General features: G+C 38.0%; 1 non-coding gene across 1 annotated transcript; it reads right to left on the reverse strand.

The window, feature by feature from the left end:
• Window positions 1-21,740: 21,740 nt before the first annotated feature.
• LOC148544439 (small nucleolar RNA R71) lies at window positions 21,741-21,848 on the reverse strand. The gene has a single exon (XR_015900787.1). It is a non-coding gene; the product is annotated as a small nucleolar RNA R71 (small nucleolar RNA).

Here is a 21,848-nt window from a genome sequence, read left to right on the forward strand (position 1 = left end):
AATCTCCGAATACCGAGAAATCATCCATAAAGACTTCAATGAATTTCTCTATCATATATGAGAAGATAGAAAGCATGCAGCGTTGGAAAGTCGCAGGTGCATTACATAGCCCAAATGGCATGCGCCTGTAGGCAAACACTTTATATGGACAAGTAAATGAAGTTTTCTCTTGTTTTCTGGGATCAACCACTATTTGGTTATATCTTGAATAACCATCAAGAAAACAGTAATATGCGTGTCCTGCGAGTCTTTCCAACATCTGATCCATAAATGGGAGGGGGAAATGGTCCTTTCGTGTAGCCTCATTGAGTTTCTGATAGTCTATGCACATCCGCCATCCTATGACGGTCCTTGTAGGAATTAGTTCATTCTTCTCATTGGGAACTACAGTGATTCCTCCTTTTTTGGGCACGACATGAACGGGGCTGACCCAGGGGCTGTCTGAGATCGGGTAGATTACCCCTCCCTGCCATAACTTCATAACTTCTTTCTGTACCACTTCTTTCATGATTGGGTTCAGCCTTCTTTGGGATTGAATGGATGGTTTGGCATCATCTTCCAGTAGTATCTTATGCATGCATATGGCTGAACTTATTCCTTTCAGGTCAGCAAGAGTCCATCCAATGGCATCCTTGTGCTTTCGTAATACTTTGAGTAGTTCATCCTCTTGATCTTGGCTGAGGCACGAGCTTATGATCACTGGGTAACTTTTATTTTCTCCTAAGTATGCATATTTGAGAGTGGGTGGCAGTGCTTTGAGTTCAAGTTTGGGTGCTTCTGACTTTTTGTTCTCTTCTTTTGATGCCCCTTGTATATGAATCTCTGCTGTTGCAACCTCTTCACTAAACGTTGACTCCTCCTCTGTTAACCCTTCAGGTTCTTCTTCTTCAAAACTCTCCTGCACTGCATCTTCAAGTGAGTCCAACCTCATACATTCTCCCAATTATTCTGGGGGGTAACTCATGGCTTTGAACACATTGAATGTCATCTTTTTATTGTGTAGTCTCAGGGTGAGGTCCCCCTTTTGTACATCAATGACAGCTCCAGCAGTGGCCAAGAACGGCCTTCCCAGGATAATGGAAGCCATGGTTTCCTTCTGCATGTCCAGCACTACGAAGTCTGCTGGGAAGATGAAATCTTCCACTTTCACCAGCAAATCTTCTACTACGCCATGAGGGAACTTGAACGATCTGTCAGCCAGTTGTAGGGCCATCTTTATTGGTTTAGCCTCTTCAATCTTCATTTTTCTCATCATGGATAACGACATCAAATTTATGCTGGCTCCTAAGTCACATAGAGCCTTTTCCACTGTGATTTCCCCTATGATACAAGGGATCTGAAAGCTCCCCGGATCCTTCAATTTCTGAGGTAGTTTATGCTGAATGATAGCACTACATTCTTCGGTTAGTATCACAGTCTCGCTGTTCTTCCAGCTTCTCTTCTTAGTCATTAGCTCCTTTAAAAACTTGGCGTAGAGGGGCATTTGCTCTATTGCTTCAGCAAAAGGTATGTTGATTTGTAGTTTCTTGAAGATTTCCAAAAATCTCAAGAACTGGCTGTCATCCCCCTTCTTCTTTAATTTCTGAGGGTATGGGACTCTTGGGACGTCTGGCTTTAGCACTCCTTCCCCTTTTTGTGAACTCAAAGTGTGAACTCGAGCTCCATCCTGCTCTTCTTCTTTTTCAGTTGAGTCCTTTTCTTGTGGTTTCTGGGTGGTTTCCTTCAGTTCCTTCCCACTCCGAAGGATGATAGCCTGACACTCGTCCCTTTGGGTTGAGTTAGTATTGCTACGAAGGTTGTGGCTGGGAATTTTCTTGAATAGGTAGCCAATTTGTGTCTCAAGTTTCTTGATGGCAGCATCCTGATTCTGCATATTGGACATCACTTCTTCTCGGAAAGCTTTATTGTCTTGAATCTCTTTGCATATACCTTCAAGTAGGTTTTCAATCTTTGAGAGTCTGTCATCAAATGATGGTGGGTTGGGGTTGGATGGATGAGAAAGGTTAGTTTGGCCTTGTTGTTTTCCCCACCCCATGTTTGGGTGGTTCCTCCATCCAGGGTTGTAGGTTTTAGAGTATGTATCATGGTTTTGTCTAGGTGAATTCCCAATGTAGTTGGCTTGCTCCTGACTACCCTCTGCTTCTTCATTCACTTCTTCTTGGGTTGTTGATGAGGTGGTGATTACAGCTACTTGGTTTCTCTCCATCTTCTTGGTGAGGTCAGCTAATTTCTTGGTAATGAGCTTGTTTTGGGCCAGCAGAGCATCTACATTGTTTAGCTCCATCACTCCTCTAGTGTTCCCTCTTTTGGAGGCATAGAAGTAGTCATTCTCTGCTACAGTTTCAATGACATCTATGGCCTCCTCAATGGTCTTCTTCTTGTTCAGAGATCCCCCGGATGAGTGGTCTACTGCCTTCTTGGATTCATAAGAAAGGCCTTCATAGAAAATGTATAGCTTCACCCATTCATTGAACATGTCTGGTGGACACCTCCTTGTTAGGTCCTTAAACCTCTCCCATGCTTCATATAGAGTCTCACCATCCTGCTGCCTGAATTTTTGCACCTCAGCTCTCAGCCTGTTAATCCATTGAGGAGGATAGAATCTTGCCAAGAATTTATTCACCATATCTTCCCAGGTTGCCAAACTCTCCTTTGGGAAGGACTCCAGCCATTTAGATGCTTTGTCCTTGAGTGAGAAGGGGAACAGAAGTAGTCTATAGGTGTCAGGATGAACACCATTAGACTTCACAATGTCACATATCTTCAGGAAGGTGGTTAGATGTTGATTGGGATCTTCTTGGACACTCCCTCTGAATGAACAGTTGTTCTGAACAAGGGTGATGAGCTGTGGCCTTAATTCAAAGTTGTTGGAATGTATGGTTGGCCTTTGGATGCTACTCCCACAGTTTCCTGGGTTTGGGTTGATGTAAGAACCCAGAACTCTTCTCTCTTGCCCAGCATGATTTGCTAGACCTTCTCTGCCATGGTTGTGAGCCTTTTCTTCATGATGGTTTTCCATATTTTCTTCCATGTTTGGTTCAAAGTATTCTTCCTCTTCTTCAGCACCCACTACTCTTTTTCCTCTTGTTTCCCTCCTTAATCTAAGGAAGGTCTTCTCTGGTTTAGAATCAAAGGAAGTTGAAGTCCCGCTTCTCCTCCCTGTCATACAACCAACAAGGTACAAGCAAGGAAACAGATCCAGAAACTATTCTGTTAGAATTACTGTTAGTGTGAGTGATGCAATATATCAAACAGTTAGTGGGTTAGTGAACTGAATTGTAAATAACTAAAAAAAAAAATAATAAACGAAAAAGTTAGGGGAAGGGAAGAAATTAACTAAAACTGAAAGCGAATTAACTCAACAGAAATTTAAATCAAACAAAAGAAAAATGCTCAATCTAGTGATCCTCCAACTTAATAATTGTTGATACAAAATCAATCCCCAGCAACGGCGCCATAAACTTGATACGCACAAAAACTTGTCTCTCAACAAATTTTCTTCGGCAAGTGTACCGAATTTGTCGTCAAGTAAAAACTCACAATAGAGTAAGGTCGAATCCCACAGAGATGATTGATCAAGCAACTTTAATTAGAGGAATATTCTAGTTGAGCGAACCAGAATTTGATTTGAGATTTGCAGAAAATTAAATGGCGGGAAAGTAAATAGCAGAAACAGTAAATGCTAGAAATGAAGAGCTGAATGTAAATGGCGAAAAGTAAATTGCAGAATCTTAAACGGGAATGGGGTAATTGCTCATAAAAGTAAATGGCAGAAATTAAAGAGAATGGATAAGATCAGAAATGGGGAGTTCATTGGGCTCAGAAGATGTTGCATTCTCCGGATCAAGTTCATTTTCATCTCTTCCTCAATCAATGCATTCATTGATCTCCTTGGCAATCTTAAGTGATCGAATTCCAATTTCTTGGTAATTCAATCTCTCAAATCTTGATCAATAGCCAATTCCTTGGTCAATTGCTCATGAGAAAAGATGAAGTATGGTCACTGATTATACCACATGCATTTCCCAAATCAAGTGTTGGTAGGATTATAGTCACATATCCATCCAAACCCAATTTGGTCCAGCATGAGAAAACATTTCTAGCATGATCTCTTCATTCCTCTTTCAAGGTTCAGAAGAGATCCAAGTATGAATAGCTTCTTTTCCAAGATAACTACCCAATTGGATGAAGATCGAAAGCTTTCAAGTAAAATCAAGAGAAAAGATAGAAGAAGGAGAATGAAAACTAATATTGATCCATCAAATTACAACAGAGCTCCCTAACCCAATGAAAGAGGTTTAGTTGTTCTTAGCTCTGGAAAATGAAAACCAAGATGGAGAATACATGATGAAAGTAAAACTAGAAGTGTAGAGAGAGTAAAATACAGAGAGTAGTTCTATGCCAAAAGCTCCCTAAAGTTTTCCACCCCCCTAAACTAATTCAAAGCTACTCCTATATATACCACTCTTCTGATCTTCTAGTTGGCTATTCAAGTCTTGGGTATGGGTCTCTGAATCTTGAGTTTGAAGCAGTTATCCCTTTTCCTTGGGCTTAGCTTTGCTTGCAGAAAGAAAAGGTGAAGTAGGCGGAGACTTTGGCTCAGGACGTTAGTGGAGTCAACGTTAAGTGAAAGTGTGGGTTCGAGAACGTTAGTGACAATCACCTTTTTCACTAACGTTCCTAACCCAAATATGATCACGTTGACTTCAACGTTAGTGGCACTAACGTGACCACTAACTTTGCCTCTTGGTCCTTCGCACACGTTATTGGGACTTACCTTTCCCAATAACGTGGAAAGTCCTCCCTTGTCCCTACGTTAGAGTCCACGTTAACTAGGTTAACGTGGCTTCAAACGTAGTAATGCCAATCCTTCGAGAATGTTAGTGACACTTACCTTTGTCACTAACGTTCCAATGTGCCCCTATTTCCCACGTTAGAGTCCACGTTAACAAAGTTAACGTTGCTTCTAACGTAGTCATGCTAGCCATCTCCAACGTTAGTGACAAAGGTGAGTGTCACTAACGTTGGCTCATCATCTCTTTATCCACGTTAGCTCCCACGTTAACGTTGCTCATGGTGGCTCTTGGTGGTTCACCCCAACGTTAGTGACAAAGGTAAGTGTCACTAACGTTGGCTATCAATTGCTCTCTCCACGTTAGCTTCCACATTAACTAAGTTAACGTGGGAGTTAACGTGGCTTATGGAGGCTTGGCCAATGTTAGTGACAAAGGTGAATGTCACTAACGTTGGCTTCTCTTTTGCTTCTTAACGTTAGAGTCCACGTTAACTAAGTTAACGTGGCTCTTAACGTGGCCACTTATGAGCTTGGCCAATGTTAGTGACAAAGGAGAGTGTCACTAATGTTGGCCTTGTTGTCTTCTTACACGTAGGAGTTCACGTTAACTTAGTTAACGTGACTCTTAACGTGGGCTTATGATGGCTTCGAGGGCGTTATTGGCGATTACCTTTCTCATTAACTTTGCAAGTTAGCACCCATTCCATGTTAGAGGTCACGTTAGTGGGACTAACGTGACTGCTAACGTGGTTCTTCTTTGCTTCTTTTATCCTGAAATCAAGCAACAAAGTGCATCAAAGTTCTAGTCCAATTCATGAGTCATGCATCATTCAATTTGTCATATAATTCATGCAAAAATTCTCATGAAATCATGTAAAGTGCACAATGTATGCTTGAATCAAGATGTAAGTGAATATCTACCTAAAACTAGCTTGTTTTCTAAGAAAATGCATGAAACTACCTTAAAAACAGTAAAGAAAAGGTCAGTGAATCTAGCCAAAATGCCATGGCATCAATTTGTTTTTAAAAGTAAAGGTTTTAAATTATGAATGCCAATAAAATTAAAAGTAATTTCAAATAGATTATGGTTGCTTTGTGTAAGACTCTGAATTTTTAAAAATTAAATAATAAGTTATTTATGATTTATTATATTTACAAAAGATGATATTTTTAGAGATTTTTATATTAATTGAGCAATTTTCCTGTTCAAAATTTAAAGCTTTAGTAATTGAAAAATAATGAGAATTTTGTATGCTTTAATTTGAAAATTTAGATTTTGAACCTTATTTTATGAATAAAGAAAAACTAATTGGCAGTGACAGCTTGAGTGTGTATCTCTTGTATCTCTTGGATATCTAATACACGGACCGAGTATGTGAGATTAGTATCTTTGTGGTATAGGCTAGAACCAATTGGTGGCATTCCTGGGATCCGGAAAGTCTAAACCTTATCTGTGGTATTCCGAGTAGGATCTGGGAAGGAATGACTATGACGAGCTTCAAACCTGCGAATGCTAGCGGGAACCGACAGATGATTAGCCATGCGGTAGCTGTACCTGGTATTTTTCATCCGAGACGAGAAATCCGACAGTTGATTAGCCGTGCAGAAACCATAGAGGACCATTTTCACTGAGAGGATCCTACAGCTTGCCATAGAAAGGAGCACACATGGTTGGAAGAAGACAATAGGAAAGAAGAGATTCAGAAGCAACAAAGCATCTCCAAACGCTTATCTGAAATTCCCACCAATGAATCACATAAGTACCTTTATCTTAGTTTATGTTTTTATTTATATTTTAATTATCAAAATCTCATAACCATTTGAATCCGCCTGACTGAGATTTACAAGATGACCATAGCTTGCTTCAAGCCGACAATCTCTGTGGGATCGACCCTTACTCACGTAAGGTTTATTACTTGGACGACCCAGTGCACTTGCTGGTTAGTTGTGCGGAGTTGTGAAAAGTGTGAATCACGATTTCCCACACCATGTTTTTGGCGCCGTTGCCGGGGATTGTTTGAGTTTGGAGAACTGACGATTCATCTTGTTGCTTAGATTAGGTAATTTTATTTTATATTTAAGCTTTTTATTTTTAATTTTCAAAAAATTCAAAAAAATGTTCTTCGGAGTTTTTAAGAATGAATTCTAGAGTTTCTTGAGATATGTTGAAGCCTGGCTGGCTGTTAAGCCATGTCTAATCTTTTGGAGCGAGGTTTCCACTTTCCATTGTAAAAAGGACATGTCTGTAATTGTTATGCTGAAGCTTGGCTGGCCATTTGGTCATGTCTAATTCTTTTGGACCGAAGCTTTTGACTAATTAAAAATTTTGAATTTCTTTATTTTCTTTTCCAAAATAATTTTCGAAAAATATACAAAAAATTTATAAAACCATAAAAACAAAAAATTTTGTGTTTCTTGTTTAAGTCTTGTGTCAAATTTTAAGTTTGGTATCAATTACATGTTTTAATTTTTCTTGAATTTTCAAAAATATATGCATTGTGTTCTTCATTGATCTTCAAGTTGTTCTTGATGGTTTTTCGTGTTTGATCTTTAAATTTTCTGGTTTTGTGTCTTTTCTTGTTTTTCACATGTATTTTCGAATTATTAAAAATTTCTAAGTTTGGTGTCTTGCATGTCTTTCTTTTCTTAAAAATTTTCAAAAATATGTTCTTGATGTTCATCATGATCTTCAAAGGTTCTTGGTGTTCATCTTGGCATTCAAAGTGTTCTTGCATGCATTATTAGTTTTGATCTTAATTTCTTATGTCTTATGTCTTTTTGTTGTTTTTCTCTCCCTTAATTAATTCAAAAAAATAAAAAATAATATCTTTCCCTTATTTTATTCATAAATTTCGAAATTTTGGGTTGACTTAGTCAAAAATTTTTAAAATTTAGTTGTTTCTTGTTAGTCAAGTCAAAATTTCAATTTAAAAATTCTATCTTTTCAAATCTTTTTCAAAATCAAATCTTTTTCATTTTTCTTCCATGTTTTTCGAAAATTTTAAAATTAATTTTCAAAATCTTTTTCTTATTTTTATTTCATAATTTTCGAAATTATTCCTAACATTTAATGCTTTGATTCAAAAATTTCAAGTTTGTTACTTTCCTATTAAGAAAGGTTCAATCTTTAAATTCTAGAATCATATCTTTTAGTTTCTGGTTTGTCAAGCCATCAACTTTAATTTTAAAAATCAAATATTTTTAATTTCCTTTTCAAATCTTTTTCAAAATAGATTTCAATCATATCTTTTTCAAAAATTTAATTTTCAAATCTTTTTCTAACTTCTTATCTTTTCAAAATTTATTTTCAAATCTTTTTCAATTAACTACTTGACTTTTTGTTTGATTTTGAAAAGTTTTCTATTTCAATCATATCTTTTTCAAAACCACCTAACTACTTCTCTCTCTCTGATTTTCAAAACCCACTAACAACTTTTTCAAAATTCTTTTTAATTAACTAATTGTTTTAAATTTTAATTTTATTTTATTTTCCTTCTTAAATTTCGAATTCAAACTCATAATTAAAATAAAAACAAAAATATTTTTCTTTTCTTTTAATTAAAAATTCGAATACACTCTCTCTCTCTCTCTCTCTCTCTCATTTCTTTCTATTTATTTTATTTAATTACTAACACTTCTCTTCTTCTTAAAATTTGAACCCTCTCCCTCTCTCTGTGTTTGAATTCTTCTTCTTCTCCCTTCTTCATTCTATTCTTCTATTCTTCTACTCACATAACGGAATATCTATACTGTGACATAGAGGATTCCTCTTCTTTTCTGTTCTCTTCTTTTTCATATGAGCAGGAACAAGGATAAGAACATTCTTGTTGAAGCTAATCCTGAACCTGGAAGGACTCTAAAGAGGAAGCTAAGAGAAGCTAAAGCACAACACTCTGAAGAGGACCTAACAGAAATTTTCGAAAAAGAAGAAGACATGGCAGCCAAAAATAACAACAATGGTAAAGATAGGAAGGTTCTTGGTGACTTTACTGCACCAACTTCTGACTTTTATGGAAGAAGCATCTCAATTCCTACAATTGGAGCAAACAAATTTGAGCTTAAGCCTCAATTAGTTTCTCTAATGCAACAGAATTGCAAGTTTCATGGACTTCCATTTGAAGATCCTCATCAGTTTTTAGCTGAATTCTTGCAAATCTGTGACACTGTTAAGACCAATGGGGTTAATCCTGAGGTCTACAGACTTATGCTTTTTCCTTTTGCTGTAAGAGACAGAGCTAGGATATGGTTGGACTCACAACCTAAAGAAAGCCTAAACTCTTGGGAAAAGTTGGTCAATGCCTTCTTGGCCAAATTCTTTCCACCTCAAAAGTTGAGCAAGCTTAGAGTGGAAGTCCAAACCTTCAGATAGAAGGAAGGTGAATCCCTCTATGAAGCTTGGGAAAGATACAAGCAATTAATCAGAAGGTGTTATTCGGACATGCTTTCAGAATGGAGCATCTTATGTATATTCTATGATGGTCTGTATGAATTGTCCAAGATGTCATTGGACCACTCTGCTGGTGGATCTCTTCATCTAAAGAAGATGCTTGCAGAAGCCCAGGAACTCATTGAGATGGTTGCAAATAACCAGTTCATGTACACTTCTGAAAGAAATCCTGTGAATAAGGGGACAACTCAGAAGAAAGGAGTTCTTGAGATTGATACTCTGAATGCAATATTGGCTCAGAATAAAATATTGACTCAGCAAGTCAATATGATTTCTCAGAGTCTGACTGGAATGCAAGCTGCATCCGGTAGTACTAAAGAAGCTTCCTCTGAAGAAGAAGCTTATAACCCTGAGAATCCTGCAATGGAAGAAGTGAATTACATGGGAGAATCCTATGGAAACACTTATGATCCTTCATGGAGAAATCATCCTAATTTCTCATGGAAGGATCAGCAGAAGCCTAATCAAGGCTTCAATAATAATAATGGTGCGAGAAATAGGTTTGGCAATAGCAAGACTTTTCTATCATCTTTTGAGCAACAGACAAAGAATTCTAAGCAGAGCCTCTCTGACTTAGCAACCATAATATCTGATCTATCTAAGACCACTCTCAGTTTCATGACTAAAACAAGGTCCTCCATCAGAAATTTGGTGGCACAAGTGGGTCAACTGAGTAAAAGAGTTACTGAAATCCCTCCTAGTACTCTCCCAAGCAATACAGAAGAGAATCCAAAGAGAGAGTGCAAGGCCATCAACACGTCCAACATGGCCGAACCTGTAGAGGAGGGAAAGGCAGTGAATTCCAGTGAGGAAGACCTCAATGGACGTTCACTGGCCACTAAGGAGTTCCCTATTGAGGAACCAAAGGAATCTGAGGCTCATACAGAAAACATAGAGATTCCACTGAACTTACTGTTGCCATTCATGAGCTCTGATGAGTATTCTTCCTCTGAAGAAGATGAAGATATTATTGAAGAGCAAGTTGCTCAGTATCTAGGAGCAATCATGAAGCTAAAAGCCAAGTTATTTGGTAATGAGACTTCGGAGGATGAACCTCCATTGCTCATCAATGAACTGAATGCTTTAGGGCAACTAAAGTTACCTCAGAAGAAATCGGATCCTAGAGAGTTCTTAATACCGTGCATCATAGGCACCATGACCTTTAAGAAGGCTCTGTGTGACCTTAGTTCAAGTATAAACCTCATGCCACTCTCTGTAATGGAGAAACTAGGGATCTTTGAGGTACAAGCTACAAGAATCTCACTAGAGATGGCAGACAATTCAAGAAAATAGGCTTATGGACTTGTAGAGGATGTCTTAGTGAAGGTTGAAGGCTATTACATCCCTGCTGATTTCATAATCCTAGACACTGGGAAGGATGAAGCTGAATCCATCATCCTTGGAAGACCCTTCCTAGCCACAGCAAGAGCTGTGATTGATATGGACAGAGGAGAGTTAGTCTTTCAATTGAATGAGGACTACCTTGTGTTTAAGGCTCAAGGATCTTCTTCTGTAACCAAGGAGAGGAAGCATGAAAGGCTTCTCTCAATACAGAGTCAAACAGAGCCCCCACACTCAACTTTTAAGTTTAGTGTTGGGAGGCCATCATCAAGCTCTGAGTCTCTGTGAAGCTCTCTAAGACTCATTGTCAAGCTATTGACATTAAATAAGCGCTTGTTGGGAGGCAACCCAATGTTATTTAATTATATTTATTAATATTCCATTGTTATTTTATGTTTTCTTTAGGTTGATCATCATGTGAAGTCATAAAAACAACTGCAGAATTAAAGCAAAATCAAAAACAACATCAAAAACAGCACACCTTGGAGGACAGGCTTACTGGCGTTTAACGCCATTAAAGATAGCAAAATGGGCGTTTAACGCCCAGCCTGGCAGCATTCTAGGCGTTAAATGCTAGAATAGGCAGCACTCTGGGCATTTAACGCCAGAAAATGGTGTCTGGCGTCTGGCTGGCGTTAAACTCCATAAATGGCAGACAGACTGGCGTTTAATGCCAGAAAAGGGTGTCTGGCTGGCGTTAAACGCCAGAAAGGGGCAGCAATCTGGTGTTTAACGCCAGGAAATGTAGCAGAGCTGACATTTAACACCAGAATTGGAACACAGAGGGCGTTTGAATGCCAGAATGGTGCAGGGAGCAGAATTTCTTGACACCTCAGGATCTGTGGACCCCACAGGATCCCTACCTACCCCACCTCTTCTTCTCTCCTCTTCACACCTTTTCATAACACTCTTCCCTAAATACCCTTGAGCCAATCACTTCAATACCTCTTCCCTAAACACCATTCACCTATCAAATCCTACCCTCTTCCCCATATTCTCTTCACCACTCACATCCATCCATCCATCATAAACCCCACCTACCTCACCATTCAAATTCAAACCATTTCCCTCCCAAACCCACCCCTTCATAGCTGAATTCCCTCTCTCTCTTAGCCTATAAATACACCTCCTTACCACCTTCAATTTCACACATTATACACACTACTACCCTCTTGGCCGAAACCACTACTACCCTCCATCTCCTCCATTTCTTCTTCTTCTACTCCTTTCCTTCTTCTTTTTCTCGCGGACGAGCAAACCTTTTAAGTTTGGTGTGGGAAAAGCTCTGCTTTTTGTTTTTTCATAACCATCAATGGCACCTAAGGCCGGAGAAATCTTTAGAAAAAGGAAAGGGAAGGCAATTGCTTCCACCTCTGAGTAATAGGAGATGGAGAGATTCATCTCAAAGGTCCATCAAGACCACTTCTATGAAGTTGTGACCAAGAAAAAGGTGATCTCTGAGGTCCCCTTCAAGCTCAAAAAGAGTGAATATCCGGAGATCCGACATGAAATTCAAAGAAGAGGTTGGAAAGCTCTCACCAACCCCATTCAACAAGTCGGAATCTTAATGGTTCAAGAGTTCTATGCTAATGCATGGATCACTAAAAACCATGATCAAAGTGTAAACCCGAACCCAAAGAATTGGCTCACAATGGTTCGAGGAAATTACTTGGATTTCAGTCCGAAAAATGTGAGGTTGGATTTAACTTGCCAATGATGCAAGGAGATCCTCACCCTTTCACTAGAAGGGTCAACTTTGACTAAAGGTTGGACCAAGTCCTTAGGGACATTTGTGTGGAAGGAGCTCAATGGAAGAGAGACTCAAGAGGTAAGTCGGTTCAACTAAGAAGGCTTGACCTCAAACCCGTGGCTAGGGGATGGTTGGAGTTCATCCAACACTATCATTCCTACTAGCAACCGGTCTGAAGTTACAATAGACCGGGCTATCATGATCCATAGTGTCATGATTGGAGAGGAAGTAGAAGTTCATGAGATCATATCCCTAGAACTCTACAAGGTGGCCGACAAGCCCTCTACTTTGGCAAGGTTAGCCTTCCCTCATCTCATCTGTAACCTATGCAATTTAGCTGGAAAATTGTCATAGAAGAAGACATCCTCATTGATGAGGACAAGCTCATCACTAAGAAGAGGATGGAGCAAACAAGAGAGCCCACTCATGGACCTCAACAAGAGCATGAGGAAATTCCTCATCAAGAAATACCTGAGATGCCTCAAGGGATGCACTTTCCTCCACAGAACTATTGGGAGCAAATCAACACCTCTTTAGGAGAATTAAGTTCCCACATGGGACAACTAAGGATGGAGCACCAAGAGCACTCCATCATCCTCAATGAAATCAGAGAGGACCAAAGAGTCATGAGGGAGGAGCAACAAAGGCAAGGAAGAGACATAGAGGAGCTCAAGCACTCCATAAGATCTTCAAGAGGAAGAAGTAGCCGCCATCACTAAGGTGGACCCATTCTTTAATTTCCTTGTTCTTATTTTTTCTATTTTTTGAATTCTATGCTTTATGTTTTGTCTATGTTTGTGTCTTTATTACATGATCATTAGTGTCTAGTGTCTATGTCTTAAAGCTATGAGTGTCCTATGAATCCATCACCTTTCTTAAATAAAAAAAATTGCTTTTATTTGCAAAAGAACAAGAAGTACATGAATTTTGAATTTTATTTTGAAATTAGTTTAAATATTTTGTTGTGGTGGCAATACGTTTTGTTTTCTGAATGAATGCTTGAATAGTGCATATTTTTGATATTGTTGTTTATGAATGTTAAAATTATTGGCTCTTGAAAGAATAATGAAAAAGGAAAAATGTTATTGATAATCTGAAAATCATAAAATTGATTCTTGAAGCAAGAAAAAGTAGTGAACACAAAGCTTGCAAAAAAAAATTGGCAAAAAAAATAAAGAAAAAAAGAAAGAAAAAGAAAAAGCAAGCAGAAAAAGCCAATAGCCCTTTAAAACAAAAGGCAAGGGTAAAAAGGATCCAAGGCTTTGAGCATTAACGTATAGGAGGGCCCAAAGGAATAAAATCCTGGCCTAAGCGGCTAAACCAAACTGTCCCTAACCATGTGCTTGTGGCGTGAAGGTGTCAAGTGAAAAGATTGAGACTGAGCGGTTAAATTCGTGGTCCAAAGCAAAAAGAGTGTGCTTAAGAGCTCTGGGCACCTCTAACTGGGGACTCTAGCAAAGCTGAGTCACAATCTGAAAAGGTTCACCCAGTTATGTGTCTGTGGCATTTATGTATCCGGTGGTAATACTGGAAAACAAAATACTTAGGGTCACGGCCAAGACTCATAAAGTAGCTGTGATCAATAATCAACATACTGAACTAAGAGAATAAATAACACTATCTAGATTCTAAGTTCCTATGGATGCCAATCATTCTGAACTTCAAAGGATAAAGTGAGATGCCAAAACTATTCAGAAGCAAAAAGGCTACTAGCCCCGCTCATCTAATTGGAACTAAGTTCATTGATAAGTTTGGAATTTATTGTATTTTCTCTTCTTTTTATCCTATTTTGTTTTTAGTTGCTTGGGGATAAGCAACAATTTAAGTTTGGTGTTGTGATGAGCGGATAATTTATACCCTTTTTGGTATTATTTTTACATAGTTTTTAGCATATTTTAGTTACTTTTTATTATATTTTTATTATTTTTTATGCAAAAATCACATTTCTGGACTTTAATATGAGTTTGTGTGTTTTTTTGTGATTTCAGGTATTTTCTGGCTGAAATTGAGGGACCTGAGTAAAAATCTGATTCAAAGGCTGAAAAAGGACTGCAGATGCTGTTGGATTCTGACCCTCCTGCACTCGAAGTGGATTTGTTGGACCTACAGAAAACGGATTGGCGCGCTCTCAATTGCTTTAGAAAGTAGACATCTTGGGCTTTCCAACAATATATAATACTTTATACTTTTCCTGAGATTTGATGGCCGAAACTGGCGTCCAAAGCCAGCCTAAAACTTCCTGGCGTAAAACGCCCAAACTGGCACCAGAATTGGAGTTAAATGCCCAAACTGGCACCCAAGCTGGCGTTTAACTCCAGGAACAGCCTATGCACGTGTAAAGCTCAATCCTCAGCCTAAGCACACACCAAGTGGGCCCTGGAAGTGGATTTCTGCACTATCTGCACTTAGTTACTCAATTTCTGTAAACCCTAGTATCTAGTTTAGTATAAAAACTACTTTTAGAGATTTATTTTATATCTTTACATCTAGTTTATGCCATTGTTCATGTTTGGAGGCTGGCCTCATGGCCATGCCTAGACCTTTTTCACTTATGTATTTTCCAAGGTGGAGTTTCTACACCCCATAAATTAAGGTGTGGAGCTCTGCTATTCTTCATGAATTAATGCAATTGCTACTATTTTTCCATTCAATCACGCTTGATTCTATTCTAAGATATTCACTCGTACTTCAATCTGGAGAATGATATGATTCGTGACACTCATTATTATTCTCAATTCTATGAACGCGTGCCTAACAACCACTTCTGTTCTATCTGAGCTCAACGTAGTCATTGGGCGACAGCTTGAGTGTGTATCTCTTAGTATCTAATACACGGACCGAGTCCGTGAGATTAGTATCTTCGTGGTATAGGCTAGAACCAATTGGCAGCATTCCTGGGATCCGGAAAGTCTAAACCTTGTCTGTGGTATTCTGAGTAAGATCTGGGAAGGAATGACTATGACGAGCTTCAAACCTGCGAATGTTGGGTGCAGTGACAGTGTGCAAAAGGATCAATGGATCCTATTCCGACGCTAGCGAGAACCGACAGATGATTAGCCATGCGGTAGCTGTACCTGGTATTTTTCATTCGAGACGAGAAATCCGACAGTTGATTAGCCATGCAGAAATCGTAGAGGACCATTTTCACTGAGAGGATCCTACAGCTTGCCATGGAAAGGAGCACGCATAGTTGAAGGAAGACAATAGGAAAGCAGAGATTCAGAAGCAACAAAGCATCTCCAAACGCTTATCTGAAATTCCCACCAATGAATCACATAAGTACCTTTATCTTATTTTATGTTTTTATTTATATTTTAATTATCAAAACCTCATAACCATTTGAATCCGTCTGACTAAGATTTACAAGATGACCATAGCTTGCTTCAAGCCGATAATCTCCGTGGGATCGACCCTTACTCACGTAAGGTTTATTATTTGGACAACCCAGTGCACTTGCTAGTTAGTTGTGTGGAGTTGTGAAAAGTGTGAATCATGATTTCCCACACCATGCTTTCAATTAGCACTCCCAAACTAGTTGGCTTTAGGATACTAGATGTTGAAACATCCCTAAGAATTTACTTACCCACGTCTCCCTTCTTGACACATCTTCACCACAAGCATCTACTAGGATCTTTAACTCTTTTGAGCCATTTGGTTCTTTTCTTTCATCCTAGTAGTTGATACTCAAAGCCTTGGGTCTTTTTTCTTACTACTTCTTGGTTCTATGGATATTCAAGGGACTTCCTTAGCATCTGCTTGTCATACCTTCTAAGTCTAATTGTTCATTGTGGCTTATTTTCTTTCAAATTCATTCAAGGTTCAATACCTAGTTCCTTATCTCTTAGTTGTGAATTATCTCACTTGGTCTTAGTCTCTTTTACTCTTGTTTTTGCACAACTCACTATAGACTCTTATGGAAACAAACTATTCTTTTATATGATGTTAATGAAACTTAAACAACATTTTCTTTCTCAAACATAAAGGACTCATAAAGGTACTTCAAAAACATAAGGAAATTAAACTACTACTGCAATTACTAACAGAAATTCAGAATTTAAGACTAAAAATTATCAACCACGGGACTTAATAACCTTTGATATTCTTGGAGCAGCTTCAGTTCATTGGCCCTTTTCCTTTCTCTTCTTCTTGGAGGAGGAGTCATCATCATCATTCTTGGAGGATCCTACTTGTGCCTTTGTGTCCTTGGGCTTCCAGAATCCCATTCTCCTCATGTAATTCCTTTCATCTTCTTTGTGCTTAGCCAATATCTCCTCTTGCCTGGCACTCAACTCCTCCATGCCTTGCATGAATGTTGGGTATCCGGGGTTCAAGGCTGCCACCGCATTGCACAAATGGTTCAGCTTTGCTTGAGTATTGATATCATACTACCTCCTTGAGGAGGTTCTTGCATCATAAAGATGCCTAAACTCAGCAAGGTTCCTCTGCTGCCATTTGTTTTGCTCCATAATTTTGTTGAGACTTCCTTGCATTTCTTCCCAATTGAATTGGCTTTGTTGCTCCTTCATGTACTCCATACTTCCTTGGAGTTGTTGCATGCTCTCTTGCACTTGGTCCCAATGTTTTTGTTGCTTTTTAAGTTGATTGACATCTTCTCTCAAATGGTGTAAGTCTCCCTTCATCTGGTGGATATCTCCTTGCATTTGCTCCCAGTTGAAACCTTCACGGGATTGTGGATATGGTGGTGGTGGAAGTGGTAGGTAGTGTGGTTGATCTTCAGCTTCTTCTTCTTGTTGTGGCCCTTGTGGCTCTTGAACATGGGCTCTATGTCCCCTCATCCTTTGTTGCGCTGGGTCAACAGCCACCACTTTGGCCATCTTCTTGGCAGTTATGGGTTTGTCTTGATCCACCAGCACTTCATCAATGATTTTCTCTACCCCAGCTTCATCACACAACCTTTGGATGATACTTGGAAAGGCCAACCTTGTGCTATCCTTGGTACTTTTCAGCACCCTATTGATATTGCTGGCAATCATCTCCCAAATATTAATATTTTCTCCCCTCATTATGCAGTATATGAGCACTGCTCTCTCCAATGTTACCTGTGAAGTGTTGGATGTGGGGTTGAGAGATCTCCTCACAAAGTCTAGCCACCCTCTAGCTTGGGGACTCAAATCCTTTCTCCTCAGTTGATTAAGCCTTCTATCTTTATCATTTATCCATTGCACATTAATGACACAAATCTCATTGAGGATCTCTTCAAAACCAGGGTCTTGTTACCTCACCCTCTCTTCATAACTCCTTGTGGAGCTAGTAGGTCTCACCATCAGCATTCTGTCTATGTTAGAGGGGTTATAGTCAATATATTTCCCCCTCACATAGCTTAGGTAGCTGATGAGCGGATAATTTATACCCTTTTTGGCATTGTTTTTACATAGTTTTTAATATATTTTAGTTACTTTTTATTATATTTTTATTAGTTTTTATGAAAAAATCATATTTCTGGACTTTACTATGAGTTTGTGTGTTTTTCTGTGATTTCAGGTATTTTTTGGCTGAAATTGAGGGACCTAAGCAAAAATCTTATCCAGAGGCTGAAAAAGGACTGCACATGCTGTTGGATTCTGACCCTCCTGCACTCGAACTGGATTTTCTGGAGTTATAGAAGCCCAATTGGCGCGCTCTCAATTGCCATGGAAAGTAGACATCTTGGGCTTTCCAGCAATATATAATAGTCCATACTTCGCCCGATATTTGATGGCCCAAACTAGCGTTCAAACGCCCACCTGAGACCCTTTTCTGGAGTAAAACGCCAGAACTAGAGTTAAACGCCCAAACTGGCACCCAAGCTGGCATTTAACTCCAAGAATGGCATATGCACGTGTAAAGTTCAATGCTCAGCCCAAGCACACACCAAGTGGGCCCCGAAAGTGAATTTCTGCACTATCTGAACTTAGTTACTCATTTTCTGTAAACCTAAGTTACTAGTTTAGTATAAATAGCACTTTTTACTATTGTATTTACATATTGTGACAGAGCTTATGCCATATTTTTACGTTTGGAGAGGCTGGCCACACGGCCATGCCTAGACCTCTTTTCACTTATGTATTTTCTACGGTGGAGTTTCTACACCTCATAGATTAAGGTGCGGAGCTCTGCTGTTCTTCATGAATTAATGCAAGTACTATTGTTTTTCTTTCAATTCACGCCTACTTCTTCTCCAAGATATACTCTCATACTTAATTCAGTTAAGTCAGAATGAAGGGGTGACCCGTGACAATCACCCAATCTTCGTTACTCGCTTAGCCAAGATCCGCGTGCCTGACAACCACAAGCGGTCTACATGATGTTCAACGTAGTCATTGGACGACAACTGGAGTATATTCTCTTGGATATCTAATACACGGACCGAGTCCGTGAGATTAGTATCTTCGTGGTATAGGCTAGAACCAATTGGCATCCATTCCTGAGATCCGGAAAGTCTAAACCTTGTCTGTGGTATTCCGAGTAGGATCTGGGAAGGGATGACTGTGACGAGCTTCAAACTTGTGAATATTGGGCGCAATGACAGTATGCAAAAGGACAAGGGTCCTATTCCGACGCTAGCGGAAACCGACACATGATTAGCCGTGCGGTAGCTGTACTTGGTATTTTTCATCCGAGACAAAAAATCCGACAGTTGATTAGCCGTGCAGAGATTGTACCTGGTATTTTTCATCCGGGAGGATCATACAGCTTACCATGGAAGGGAGCACGCATGATTGGAAGAAGGCAATAGAAAAGCAGAGGTTCAGAAGCAACAAAGCATCTCCAAACGCTTATCTGAAATTCCAACCAATGAATTACATAAGTATCTCTATTTTATTTTATGTTTTATTTATCTTTTAATTATCAAAACCCCATAACCAATTGAATCCGCCTGACTGAGATTTACAAGATGACCATAGCTTGCTTCAAGCCGACAATCTCCGTGGGATCAACCCTTACTCACGTAAGGTTTATTACTTGGACGACCCAGTGCACTTGCTAGTTAGTTGTGCAGAGTTGTGAAATGTGTGGATCACAATTTCGTGCACAAGTTTTTGGCGCCGTTGCCCGGGATTGTTCGAGTTTGGACAACTGACGGTTCATCTTGTTGCTTAGATTAGGTAATTTTATTTTATGTTTAAGCTTTTTATTTTTTTTATTTTCGAAAAATTAAAAAAAAAATACAATAAAAAAAATTGTTCTTCAGAATTTTTAAGAATGAATTCTAGAGTTTGATGAGATATGTTGAAGCCTGGTTGGCTGTGAAGCCATGTCTAATCTTTTAGACCGAGGTTTCCACTTTCCATTGTAGAAAGGACATGTCTGTATTTGTATGCTAAAGCTTGACTGGCCATTTGGCCATGTCTAATTCTTTTGGACCGGAGCTTTAGACTAACATTGCACGAATCCTGGAATTCTTATTAAAAATTTTGAATTTCTTATTTTTCTTTTTCCAAAATAATTTTCAAAAAATACAAAAAAAAATTAATAAAATCATAAAATCAAAAAAATTTTGTGTTTCTTGTTTGAGTCTTGTGTCAAATTTTAAGTTTGGTGTCAACTGCATGTTTTTAATTTTTCTTGAATTTTCGAAAATTCATCTTGTGTTCTTCTTTGATCTTTAAGTTGTTGTTGATGATTTTCCTTGTTTGATCTTTAATTTTTCTTGTTTTGTGTCTTTTCTTATTTTTCTTGTGCATTTTCGACTTCATAGTGTCTAAACATTAAAAATTTTTAAGTTTGGTGTCTTGCATGTGTTTCTTTTCTTAAAAATTTTCAAAAATATGTTCTTGATGTTCATCTTGACCTTCAAAGTGTTCTTGGTGTTCATCTTGACATTCAAAGTGTTCTTGCATACATTTTTTTGTTTTAATCTTAAATTCTTATGTTTTGTGTCATTGTGTTGTTTTTCTCTCTCTTCATTCATTCAAAAATAAAAAATAATATCTTTCCCCTATTTTACTCATAATTTTCGAAATCTTGGGTTGACTTAGTCAAAAATTTTCAAAATTTGGTTGTTTCTTGTTAGTCAAGTCAAAATTTCAATTTAAAAATCCTATCTTTTCAAATCTTCTTCAAAAATCAAATCTTTTTCATTTTCCTTTCATGTTTTTTGAAAATTCTCCAAAATTAATTTTCAAAATCTTTCTCTTAATTTTATTTCATGATTTTCGAAATTATTGCTAACATTTAATGTTTTTATTCAAAAATTTCAAGTTAGTCACTTTCCTGTTAAGAAAGGTTCAATCTTTAAATTCTAGAATCATATCTTTTAGAGTCAAGTAATCAACTTTAATTTTAAAAATCAAATCTTTTTAATTTTCTTTTCAAATCTTTTTCAAAATAAATTTCAATATATCTTTTTCAAAATTTAATTTAAAAATCTTTTTCTAACTTCTTATCTTTTCAAAATTTATTTTTAAATCTTTTTTCAATTAACTGCTTGACTTTTTTTTTTGTTTGATTTTAAAAAGTTTTCTATTTCCTATCTTTTTCAAAACCACCTAACTACTTTTCTTTCTCTCTAATTTTCGAAAATCACTAACCACTTTTTCAAAATTCTTTTTATTTAACTAATTGTTTTAAATTCTAATTTTATTTCTTTTAATAATTTCGAATTCTAACTAATAATTAAAATAAAAACAAAAATATTTTATTTTATTTTAATTAATATTCGAATACTCCTTCTCTCTCATCTCTTTCTATTTATTTTATTTATTCACTAACATCCCTCTTCTTAAAAATTCGAACCCTCTCCCCCTCTCTGTGTTCGAATTTCTTCTTCTTCCTTCTTCATTTTATTCTTCCATTCTTCTACTCACAAAAAGGAATCTCTATACTATGACATAGAGGATTCCTCTTCTTTGTTCTGTTCTTTTTCATATGAGTAGGAACAAGGATAAGAACAGTCTTGTTGAAGCTGATCCTGAACCTGAAAGGACTCTGAAGAGGAAGCTAAGAGAAGCTAAAGCACAAAACTCTGGAGAGGACCTAACAGAAATTTTTGAAAAAGAAGAAGACATGGCAGACGAAAATAACAATGGTGGAGATGCAAGGATAGTGCTTGGTGACTTTACTGCACCAACTTCTGACTTCTATGGAAGAAGCATCTCAATTCCTGCAATTGGAGCAAACAACTTTGAGCTTAAACCTCAAATAGTTTCTCTAATGCAGTAGAATTGCAAGTTTCATGGACTTCCATTGGAAGATCCTCATCAGTTCTTAGCTGAATTCTTGCAAATCTGTGACACTGTTAAGACCAATAGGGTTAATCTTGAGGTCTACAGACTTATGCTTTTCCCTTTGCTGTAAGAGACAGAGCTAGGACATGGTTGGACTCACAACCTAAAGAAAGCCTGAACTCTTGGGAAAAGTTAGTTAATGCTTTCTTGGCCAAATTCTTTCCACCTTAAAAGTTGAGCAAGCTTAGAGTGGAAGTCCAAACCTTCAAACAGAAGGAAGGTGAATCCCTCTATGAAGCTTGGGAAAGATACAAGCAATTAATCAGAAGGTGTCCTTCTGACATGCTT

Source organism: Arachis ipaensis, chromosome B9 (assembly GCF_059453495.1).
Source record: "Arachis ipaensis isolate K30076 ecotype BB chromosome B9, ASM5945349v1, whole genome shotgun sequence".
Lineage (NCBI taxonomy): Eukaryota > Viridiplantae > Streptophyta > Magnoliopsida > Fabales > Fabaceae > Arachis > Arachis ipaensis.